We start from the raw sequence: 12,455 nt of genomic DNA on the forward strand, positions 1-12,455 counted from the left end.
AAGATGACACGTGACATATATTCATAACTTAGCACATTTATAGAGGCTTAAAGGGTGACACATGACCCATATAATTTTTAAGAACGCTTTTAATATATAAGTATAGATGTGCCGGTTTTTTAACGGTAAATATATATATTTAATTTCGTAATTAAAAAAATTATGAAAATTCACATTATTACGATTTTAACAAAATTAAACTGGATACTTCCTCCGTTTTTCTTTTATTGCGGCATAAGGACTTTAACACTATTCACTTAATCTTCATTGACCATCTTTTGTGATTTATCCATTAGGGAAAACATAGTCATGTGGTATCTAGTTAGATTCGTCTTAAAATTTGCTTTAAAATATCAATTTTTATAATTTTTACACAAGTATAAGTAAAGGTATTAATAGCCAAAGTAAAGCAATGGCAAGCGTGAATTGAAACTCCACATGGTGCAATAAAAAAGAACGGAGGAAATTTAATTATTTTTCCTTATATATTGTTGTATATATAAGTTTAATTGGGGGGGGGGGGTGTAAGGAAGGGGGTTGGTGGTTTGTGTAGCGCCGGCGCTGAGGGAAGGGGATTGAGGCTGGGATGGTGGTGGCAGGGGGTTGGTTGGCTGGGTGGGGAAAGACTAGGTGGTAGGTTTTTTTTTGTTGATTTTTTAAAAAATAATAATTTAATTGTTAAAATAATAAGCGAAATATAATTTTCAAGGATATAATAGTCAATTCGACTTTAATTAACTATCATTAGGCTGATAATTGTAGATTATATTAATCTCATTAATGTCACCACTGAATAAGTAAAGATCGATTTTTTTTTTTTTTTTTTTTTTTTTTTTTTTTGACTCCTAGGTCAATTAAGGAGAAAATGTTGGAACCTCATGGTTGTTGTTGTTGTTGTTTACTATTGAGAAAAATAAAAGGTTAGTTTAGATGAACTACTACGAGAGGGGGGGTGAATAGTAGTAGGTTCCAATCGTGGAACTTATGCGGAAATTAACAATTAAAACGTAAAAGGAACTTAAAGCACACAACAAGTTTTACGAGGAAACCATCCAGTGCCTAGCTGGAAGTAAAACCTCGGCCCTATTGGGACTTATAAACAAATTCCACTATAATAGGCAACTCTCCTAGTACAACCTATTACACAGACCTTTGCTTCGCAAGTTCCACCACGGACACTTGCCTATTTGATAGGACACCTCCTACCAGACCTAAGACACTTCCTAGGACCGTTTTCTCCCTTTACCCAGGACACTTCCTAGGTGACCCAAGACACCTCTCAGGTTCCTTTCACTCACTGTGCACTCACAGCTACCACTTGAATTTTAGAGAATTCAAACTCATACACAAACGTGAATTTGTAGAGAATTCACAATCTCACCCCAAAACCAATTACAACACAAAGACACACACTCTAACACATAAATGGAAAGCTACACATGAAACCTGAAATCAAAATGATAAAGCTTAAACCTTTGGCAAACTTACTCTTAAGCACTAAGTGGTTTTCACGCTTAAAACTCTCATTTTGCTTTGCTGACTTACTTCTATATTTATGGAGGTTCCTCAGCTCACAAAGTAGGGTTTTCGCAAATAAGATAAGTTAAACAGAAACCTTATCTTATCTCTTTAAAACCCGAAACCAAAACAGATTTAATTTCGCTTTATTTGAAAACCAAATTTTATCAAATTCGTTTTAGTTAAAAGATAGAATTTTATGAAAAAGATAAAACCGAGTTAAATTAGATTTTAAAGGATAAAATCAAATAAATACTTTTTCATAAAACTTATAAGGGTTTTTCTAAGCTATACCCCTAAGGTATTCGAGTTTCTAAGGTGTACCCATGCTTTTTCAAGTTTCTAAGCTGTGCCCTTCAACTCCTTATCAATACTAAAATGTACCCTTAATAGTCGTTTAAAAGTTATTTGAGAGTGTGATTTCGTGGCTTCAGTTTTCATTATTATGGTTGCGGTGGCTAAGATTTCTTTCTCCTACCATTTCCTTACCTTTTATCATCTTTCTATTAAATTTATAGTTAACTTTAGGTGACGTGGAAGTCCCAAGGAGGGTACCATTCATTAATGGTAGTGAGTTGAGAGGCACAACTTAGAAACTCGAAAAAGCATGGGTACACCTTAGAAACTCGAAAAAGCATGGGTACACCTTAGAAACTCGAATACCTTAGGGGTATATTTTAGAAAAACCCAACTTATAATTATCTTTTACGAATTGATTAGTTTTCCAAGCTTTATCTGATTTCTAATAAGTTCCATGCATAACAACCATTAACATGTTTACATCAACCTTCAAAACAAACTTATCTTTTATACAACTATAAGTTATGAGGTCCATATTTTTCGGTTGATATCTCGATCTTTGCACTGATCCTTGGTTGTTGAGGCTTGCCTCAGCATTACACCGGAACCAGGTCGTTACAACCCGTTTTGAAGTTCATGTTAGGAAACTTCGGGAAGTTCCATATCTGGAACTCTTCTTCTGTCTTTACTTGTCCTCATGGATCTTCTAAAGTTCCTTTGTCTCAGTTCCTACTTCAGCTCCCAACGCTTACTGAACCTGCAAACATCACAACACTAGAAAATCCTTATTAGATGGAAGTTTTCTCAACTCTTAACATCATCATCAAAACCTCATAAGGGTCAACAATTTCCCCCTTTTTGATGATGACAAACTGAGCAAACTTCTAAGGATAACAATTAAAGAAACAGAAGGTTAATTTTTCATTTTTTTTTATATAAGCTAAGGAAAGAAACAAAACTGAATGAAAAGAATGAAAAACAAACAGAAAGCAAATAAAAATTATAAGAAGAGAACAACCTTTGTTACTTACTTAAATGGAACTAGAATAACTTCAGCTTCCAAGTTTGCTCCTGCTTTTCCCCCTTTTGGCATTATCAAAAACCTGACTTTTCAAAGTTTTATTCATCTACTCACAGCCCCACAGGCAATTCATCGAATGTGGGAAGCTGGAAGCAGCGCTGGCTAGCTCTCTTAAGCTAGCACTTTCACACTAATTAACCTGTATTTTCTTAACAAGAAATGCATCCATATATAGACAAAGTTCCAGAATATTATAACAAAAACCAACCATCCAGAGCAGTTCAAAATATTACAAACCAAGTTCAAAATATTTAAAAACAAATAACAAAGTTCCTTAAACAGAAGCAGGGGATTCAAAATAGGCATAGGGATAAGTTGGGCAGAGAGCATGAGCTGATCAGGCATCAAGATTCTTGAGAATCTGCTCAAGAGTTGTCTTGTTGTCTTCTTCCAACTTCAGCAGCTTTGCCTCCATGGTGGAGAACTTCTTCTGGAACTCCTTCTCCTGGTTCTGAATAGTTCTCTCTAGGGATCTCACCTTTCCTGTCATCTCCATCAGTTGTCCTTCAACCTGCATTACCCTGTTAGCCAACTCAGAGACCAATTCCTCGGTTCCCTCATCCTTATCACTGATTTCCAGAGGTTCACTTAGGCTTGTCTTGACCTGAGTTCCTACAGTGAGTCTTCTACTCTTCCTAACATATTCTGTTGGTTGAGGACTTTCTTTCTTAGCCTTCGCCTTTTTGCTTCATATTTTTCACATCTCCCCTTCACAACCTCAAGACTCAATCCCCTCAAGGTGTCCCCATTAATTATGTTATCTCCCTTCTCCTTCATTCTACCATAGAAATCCTCCAACTTCACTCCTAGGTCTTCGAACACCGTGGACAGGATAGCACCATATCCTACTTTTATCTACTTCTCAATACAGTGTTCTAGGTGTTGCATCATCAAAGAGGGAAAGTTGATTTTGATTTTCTTAGACATGCAAAAGATCAAGGCCATGTCTAAGTAGCAGAGTTCATTTTTCTTTTGTGTTCTCGGGATCAGGGATTTTTTAACAAGATTGAACAAGAGTTTGTGCAAGGGAGACAGATCATTGTGGTTCATCACACTCACACCTCTTTTTCCTCCTAAAAATGTTACTACTTCAGTTTTAGTGTGACCTTCCACCTTCACACTCACAACACCTTTCATATAGGTTTCAAATCCCTCACATGGAACTTGTAGCAGAGTTCCCAATCTAGCAGCATCAAATTCTATTTCAATTTCATTAATTCTACTAAAACATACTCCATTTTCAAATTCACATTCTTTTATAAACTCATCCATGGCCATAGGGTACAAGTAATTTTTAGCTTTAGTCAAAAATAAAACATCCCACCCTTGAAAAGCAATCAATTCCAGAAATTCAGAAAATTCCACCTTCTTACACCATTCATAATCAATTCTATATCCTATCACATACCTTTCAGCTTGTTTTGCCAACAATTTTTGGTCTTCTTCCCCCTCGGAGTCAACCTTGTTGACAGTGTCTTCCCCCTTAGATCGATAGTGCATCCGCCTCCTCCGTCTGCTCATCAAGACTTTTCTCGATCCTCTGTTTCTTCCAAGCCGCAATTCGATCAATAAAACTTTGAAGACTAGCAGTAGACGAGGTTTCGGTTTCGTCTCGGGGTTTTGGTTTGGTGATTTTTGCTTCAGAGGTGATAGGGTTAGGAAATTCAGTAATAATCATCTCAAGTGGAGGTATAAAGGTTGGATCTTGGTCTTTGGTGGGTGAGTTTTCACTTTGGTTAGGGTTTGGATTTTCGCCTTCCATGGGTGCTTTCTTGGTTAAGCTGTAGAATTTTTGTGGTTGAGAGATTTTGAGAGTTTAGTTGATTTGAGTGTGAGTAATTTTGGTGGTTGGAAGGATATTTATAAGGGGTTAAACTTTGTGAAGCGGTTTATAGGAGATGAAAAGTTATGCTTCTAGGAACAATGTATTTATCCGATTAAAAAACAACTGGACGGATATTCATATTCAAAGTTTATCTTTTCCACAAATTCATGAGAAAAGATTTATAATTGTATAAGATAAATTTTGAAAATTGAAATTTTTTTTAACGGAAATTTCATGAAATGCCCTTGAATAATTTTTTTATTCACCAAATACCCATCAAAACTTTCAAATACACCAAATACTCCTGAGTTTAAGAAAAATGTCACCAAATGCCCTTAATGACTAACGGCGGTTAACACCGTTAGTCATTAAGGTTAATTATGCCACGTGGCATGTTGCAATTGGTTCTCTTTTAAATAATTAATCAATTAATTTAATTAATTACTTAATTAATATTTAAAAAAAAAAAATAAACCCACCCCCTCCCCCAACGCCTGCCAGCGGTCGTCGGCGGTCCCCCTACCCCTAGCCAGAACCGGCGCCGGTGGTCCCTTTCCGCCGGCGAGGCCAGCCCCATCTCCCTCCGTTTCCCCTCCCCGTCCCTCGAAAAACCCCCCTCCTTCACGGCTGGCGTCCAAACCCCCTCCCCGGCGCCGGTGAATATTTTTCGCCCCACCCCCCCCCCCCCCCGCCATCCCCATCCCATTTCCACCCTAAACCACCACCCAAAAACCCCTTAAACCCCTTAACCGAAAAAACCCCAAATCGAAATCTAGGGTTTCGATTTGGGGGTTTTCGATTTTTTTGGGTGGTGGCTTAGGCTGGAAATGGGGTGGGGATGGTGGGGGGTGGGGCGAAAAAGGTTCGTCGGCGCTTGGGAGGAGGTTTGGATGCCGGCCGCGAAGGAGGGGGGTTGTCGAAGGACGGGGAAGGGTTTAAGGGGAGGGGAAACGGAGGGAGAGGGGGCTAGGGGTAGGGGAGGGGGTGTCGAGGGTGGGGGGACTGGCCATCGCCGGCACCGGCGCAGGGGGAGGGGTAGGAGCTGGCGGCCGCCGCCGGCGCCGTCTGGCAAGTGGTGGGGTGGGTCTTGGGTGGTAGGATATTTTTTTTTAGTTATTTTTTTAATATTTTTAATAATTAATTAACTAATATTACAACAACTAACACTAGTAGAAACATACAAAAAGGCAACCCCTAAATAGCACCGGTTCAGACCAAACCGGTGGAAAAAACCGCCCTAAAAATGGGCGGGATTTTAGACCAAGAGTAATGGCACCGGTTCAGCTCAAACCGGTGCCAAAAATACAAAGGGCACCGGTTTGAACCGGTGCCACTGAACCATCCAACATTATAAAAAAAAAAAACCGGGTCATTTTTATACCCTAATAGCTTTCCTTTCTCCGCCTCCATTCCCCATTTCCTCTCCTCTCCTTCTCTCTCCTCTCCCTTCTCTATCCTCTCTCTATCTACGTTCTTCTTTATAACACCATTTTCGATCTCCTCTCATTTAGTTCTTCTTTCATCTCCCTTCGATCTCCACTCCCCTTAGATCCGCAGCAACCAAAGCCGCCACCACAACAACAACCGCCACAACAACATCCGCCACCACCACCACAAAGTTCGAGCACCGCCTCCATTCCCACCGGCATCAACATCAACAACAATTTCTGGGTTTTTGTTTTCAAGTTCTGGTTTTATTTTTTTAATTGTTTTTTTTTCGATTTTGGGTTTTTTTTTCGGATTTGGTTTTTTTTTTCGATTTTGGTTTTTTTTTTTCCGATTTTTGGGATTTTTTTTGTTTTTTTATTTTAAATGTTTATTTTTTTCGATTCAAATTTTTCAATTTTGGTTTTTATTTTCGTTTTTGGTTTTTTTTTTTTTTTTTTGATTTCTGGGATTTTTTTATTTTAATTGTTTTTTTTTCGATTCAAATTTTTCGATTTTGGTTTTTATTTTTCGATTTGGTTTTTTTTTTCGATTTTGGTTTTTATTTTCGATTTTAGTTTTTTTTTTCGATTTCTGGGATTTTTTTTTTTTTTGGTTTTCTGGGTTTCAATTTTGATTTTTTTTTTTCAATTTCTTGGATTTTGTTTTTGATTTTGGTTTTTTGGGTTTCAATTTTGATTTTGATTTTGATTTTGATTTTGGTTTTTGTTTTCGATTTCTGGGATTTTGTTTTTGATTTTGGTTTTTTGGGTTTTCTGGTATTTTGTTTTCGATTTGGTTTTTTTTTTCGATTTCGATTTTTTTTAATTTCGATTTTAATTTCTTTTTTTTTTTCTTTGTTTGAATTAATGCTTTTTTTCTGGGTTTGGATTGAATTTCTGGGTTTTTTATATTTTCTTAAGCTTATTTTTACCATTTTTTTTTCTGTTTTACTTGGTGCAGGTACAGATGCAAGAATATTGATATGTTCATATTGTAATTTTCTTTTTGATTTACGAGTATATTGTAATTTTTTTATGATTTATAATGTAGTTTTATTTATTTATTTATTTATATGTTAGTTGTAATTAATCTATATTGTAATTTTGTATTTGATTATATATTGTAAATTTTGGATTATATTGAAACCAATTCGATTTATATTGTGATGTTATTTTTTTTTTGTTGATTTAATTGTTAAGTGAAAAAAAAATGGACATTTTTGGCACCGGTTAACCGGTGCCAAAAGGAGGGATAATATTTTTTTTTTGAGTATTTTTGGCACCGGTTCAAACCGGTGCCTTAGGCCGGGTTTGAACCGGTGCCATTTTCATTTTTTCACGTAGTGTAATTAGAGGCTGCCACATGGCATATTAGTCATTAATGACTAACGGTGTTAACCGCCGTTAGTCATTAAGGGCATTTGGTGACATTTTTCTTAAACTCATGAGTATTTGGTGTATTTGAAAGTTTTGATGGGTATTTGGTGAATAAAAAAATTACTCAGGGGCATTTCATGAAATTTCCGTTTTTTTAAAGTGAATTTATCTAGGAACTTGTCACATACATGTCTACATACCCTTGAAAATTATTTACAGTCTAATAAGTGCTAATTGTACTAACCTCCAAGAATTGCCAACGGTGACATTCCCGTTTTGTTTATCACACCAAGATTGTGATAGATGTTTTATTTCTTCTAATTGATCCTACAATTGACAATGCCATATCTAGGAACTTCAGTTGCAATCAATTCAGCTTGATCATCCCAAGTTCCAATCTCATGTTCTCAAAGCGTTCTCTGCTCAAAAGCTTAGTTAGAATATCAGCAATTTGATTGTCAGTAGGACAAAATTATATTCTAACTTAATATAGCCTTTTTCCACATTATCTTTTAGAAAATGATGTCTAATGTGGATGTGCTTGACTTTAGAGTGTTGTATAGGATCTTTTGAAATACAGATAGCACTAGTATTATCACAATAAATTGGAACACATTCAAATTTTAAATCAAAGTCGCATATTTGTTGTTTTATCCAAAGCATTTGTGAGCAACAAGCTGCAGCAGCTACATATTCAGCTTCTGTTGTGGACAAAGCAACTGTGTTCTGTTTCTTGGAACCCCAAGAAACTAAACATGGTCCAAGAAATTGAGTCGTCATACCTGATGTGCTTTTTCTATTCACTAAATCACCTGCATAGTCAGCATCTGTGTATCCCACTAAATCAATTGATTCATTTCTTGGATAGTAGAGGCATAAGTCATCAGTTCCTTTTAGGTACCTAAGTATCCTTTTGACTGCTTTAAGACGAGATTCCTTTGGATTGGCTTGGAACCTCGCACACAAACCTACACTGAACGATATGTCAGGTCTACTAGGAGTTAAGTATAATAAGGAACCTATCATACCTCGATACATCTTCTGATCTATACAAGTTCCAACTGAGTCTTCATCCAGTCTGATGTTAGTTCCCATAGGTGTTCTTATAGACTTGGAACTTTCCATCTTATATTTCTTTATGAGTTTCTTCACATACTTTTGCTAGTGAATCATTATCCCTTTCTCAGTTTGCTTAATTTGCAAGCCAAGAAAGAAGTTTAGCTCACCCATCATGCTCATCTCGAACTCACCACTCATAAGTTCAGCAAAATACTTCACCAAAGATTCGTTAGTTGCACCAAAAATAATATCATCTACATATATTTGTACAAATAAAACGTCAATTCCTTTAGATTTCAAAAATAATGTTTTGTCTATTTTTCCTCTTTTAAAATCATTATCTAATAGGAACTTAGACAACATCTCATACCATGCCCTTGGTGCTTGTTTCAACCCATAGAGAGCTTTATCAAGTTTATAGACATGATTTGAGAATTCTAGATCTTCAAATCCAGGGGATTGTTCCACATAGACGTCCTCTTTTAATAAACCATTTAGAAAGGCACATTTGACGTCCATCTGGAACAACTTAATATCCATAAAAGCTGCAAAAGCAATAAGAATGTGTATAGCTTCTAACCTGGCAACTGGTGCAAATGTCTCATCAAAGTCTATGCATTCTTGTTGATTGTACCCCTTGACAACCAGCCTAGCCTTGTTTCTCACAATTATTCCATGTTCATCAAGCTTGTTTCTGAACACCCACTTTAGTCCAATGACTTTCTAGTGTTCCAGTCTAGGAACTAGGTGCCAGACTTTGTTTCTTTCGAATTCACTCAGTTCAACTTGCATTGCCATTATCCAGTCTGCATCTTGTAAAGCTTCATCACAGTTATTTGGTTCCAAAGTAGATAGGAACGAGAAAAATGTACAGAAGTTTCTCAGCTTGGAACGAGTCTGAGTTCCTTTGGTTATTGTAGACACCTAAAAATGTCTCCCCAAAACCAAACCCGATGATGAACAACCTTTCACCGCCACTATTGGTCGGGTTTAGTATTTAATCCCGAGAGTGCTTAAAAAATTGTATTTTATTAAATTCTTATTTTTGAACAGTCCATGGATTAGTCTTGATGTTTGGTAAAAGCATAGTTTTAATTTCAGCCCAAACTTATTAATTAATTTTTAGCCCAATCCTTTTTTATTTTATTGTTTTATTATTTATTTTTGGCCCAAACCCTTTATTTATTTTAATTTAATTATTTTCTTATTTTAGCCCGAATAATAAAAAATCAGAAAAGGCCCGAAATTATCAATCGGCACTTAAAATGCCGAAGGAAATTAGGGTTAAAAATGTATTTAGACGGAAAAACAGGCTGGAATTTCCCGCGCCACGGCAGGTACCTACCGTGTCACGGGAATCCTTCCCGTCTGACGGTGGGATTTCCCGTGACACGGGAGGTCTGCCGTGACATGGGACATTCCGTGTCTTTTCCGCGTAAACCCTTAACGCGTTTTTTATCCCGTTTTCTGAAAATTTCCCGCGTCACACCAAAAATGTACCGTGTCACGGGAAAGTGTACCGTCTGACGGTGGAGCTTCCCGTGTCACGGTACAGTTTGACCGTGTCACGGGATACTTTTTTAGGGTTTTATCATTTTAGGGTTCCGTGTGCTCCCTCAGCACATTTTCCCTATAAATACCCCCTCATTTCTGATGAACGGGTGTAGGGAATAATTTCAAGCCATTAAAATCCCACTAGCTTGAACCCCACTGTGATCATACACGAGGTGAAGGTTACACCCCTTAACGATCCAAGAGATCGTCAACTCCAAAAGGTCATGAACCAAATCAGGGTTCGGGGATGATGGTACAAATCCAACCTAAAAGAGATTGAACCTGCCCTCATAATAGGCCTCTACTTTATTCTGCTTGTATTCATGTGCGCTTTCTGACTAACATGCAATCAATAGGATTAACCCTAAACCTGTTTAATCTATGTTGGTTGAATATTAATGCACAAATAAACTATTATTGGCGATCACTTGAATTATAATCACAATTAACCCTAACAAGATTATTAATTATCTTATTAAGCGTGATTGCAAGTACAAATTCCCTTTAACATACAATAAAAGGTGATCAAGCAATAACAATATAAAATATAATGCATATCAAGCAACATAATAAATAATCAACATCATTAATAATAATATTAATCATAATCATGTTCATGTTAATATTAAAGCATAATAAAAATAGCAAGATCCTAGGCATGATACTAACAAGATTAATAACAAACCCTAGCATGTCACTAAGCATTAAAAATCAAATCTTTAGCCCTAACACAATACTAACATGAATAAATATTAGGAAGAATATAGGAAGCATCGTACTTTTAATCATACTTGATATTAAAGTTACCCTAGACATGATACTAGGAATCAAAATAACAATCTAAGCATGATATCCACATCATAATATCAATTAAACCATTAAAGCACTTACTTGGATGCCTCGTACCTCTTTCTAATAACAAAATACACGCGTTAGTAACTTCAAGGAAAATAATAATCAAACAATTAAATTAAATAATTGAAAGAGAGATTTGGGACCAAACCCTCAGAAATTAAACCTTTCACGTCTAGGACGAAGGCAACTTCGAATATGGCTAGGTGTTTCAAGATCTTGTGAATGCGGAATTTTGTATTAAAAAGCAAAGAAGAAAGAATGCATAAATGTATGAAAGCTTGATGAATGAAGAGAGAATTAATGAATGCTAATTAAAACTAATTGTTGATGAATGTTAATGAAAACTTAAGAATAAAGAGAATTGGTGACTCTTGATTCTTAAAAACGGAGTTTTCGATACGATATTTATAGAGAAAATCATCCAAAAAAGATAATTTATCAAAACAGAGTCTGGAGATCGTAAAACTAACTTGGCGCCAGCCCTGGCTCATTGGCGCCATGACCAGTGGCTAGCGCCAGGCGCCAATGCTGGCGTCTGGCGCCAATCCTGGTTCCAGGCGCCAAGGCCTGGGTTTGGACGCCAATTCGGATTTCAACACGTTTTCGAAATTCTGATAATTTTACCGTACTGGAAAATAAAATAATATAATTTCAGTCGAAAATGCTATTTGATCTAATTAAAACTCTGAAGAGTCCTAATTAAATTAAGAATGATAAAACCTTCTAGAATGTTCTAGAAGACCAAAACCATTCCTAATTACATTAGGAATGATAAATCATATTAGGCCCTCCCCTAGATCATTGGGCCGTACTTAAAACTCAAACCGGGCCCAGTTTAGTAAATTGGCCATAATTTCCTCAATATTCATCGGAATTGGGCTTATGATATATCGTTGGAAAGGTCTTTGCAAACCCCATCCAAATACACCACTATTGGACCCATATCATGGACCAACCAAACTGGATTGGTTGTTTTCTCAAAATAAAGTTTTCAAAAACAGAGAGAAAAGAAAAGAAAAGAAATAAAACTTCCCGCAACACTAGACCTTTCCACACTTTCGTTTCATTCGATTATGATTCGACGTGAAAGGCACTCATCACTGGGTTTGGTTTTGGGGAGACACAAATGGGTGTCTACAGAAGCCCCCACTTTGACTGAGTTTGGAGAAACGCAAGTTTTGAATACGAAAGTCAAAGTATCGATAGGGACGGAGAATGATTCAGAACGTTCTGCGATCCTAAATCAATCTTGTAACGCCGATACCTGCAAAACAATGTTAGTTAAACAGATAAAAGAGTTAAGAAACGCGTATCTTGCACCATCGAGCACACGTCTCTGAAAGTAACCGATTGCTGCTGCTGTTGTTTGTGTTTTGATGACCTCCTGCAAGCTAGAGAACGCCATCTTGCTGTTTTGATGTTCACTCGTCTCTGAACAAAGAGCTTCTTTTTCCCGCTG

At 36.7% G+C, this 12,455-nt stretch overlaps 1 pseudogene; it reads right to left on the bottom strand.

Moving 5' to 3' along the window:
• Nucleotides 1-7,963: 7,963 nt before the first annotated feature.
• On the bottom strand, nt 7,964-8,653 carry LOC145624772 (secreted RxLR effector protein 161 pseudogene; annotated as a pseudogene).
• Nucleotides 8,654-12,455: the final 3,802 nt, after the last annotated feature.

Source organism: Chenopodium album, chromosome 3 (assembly GCF_948465745.1).
Source record: "Chenopodium album chromosome 3, dcCheAlbu1.1, whole genome shotgun sequence".
Classification (NCBI taxonomy): domain Eukaryota; kingdom Viridiplantae; phylum Streptophyta; class Magnoliopsida; order Caryophyllales; family Amaranthaceae; genus Chenopodium; species Chenopodium album.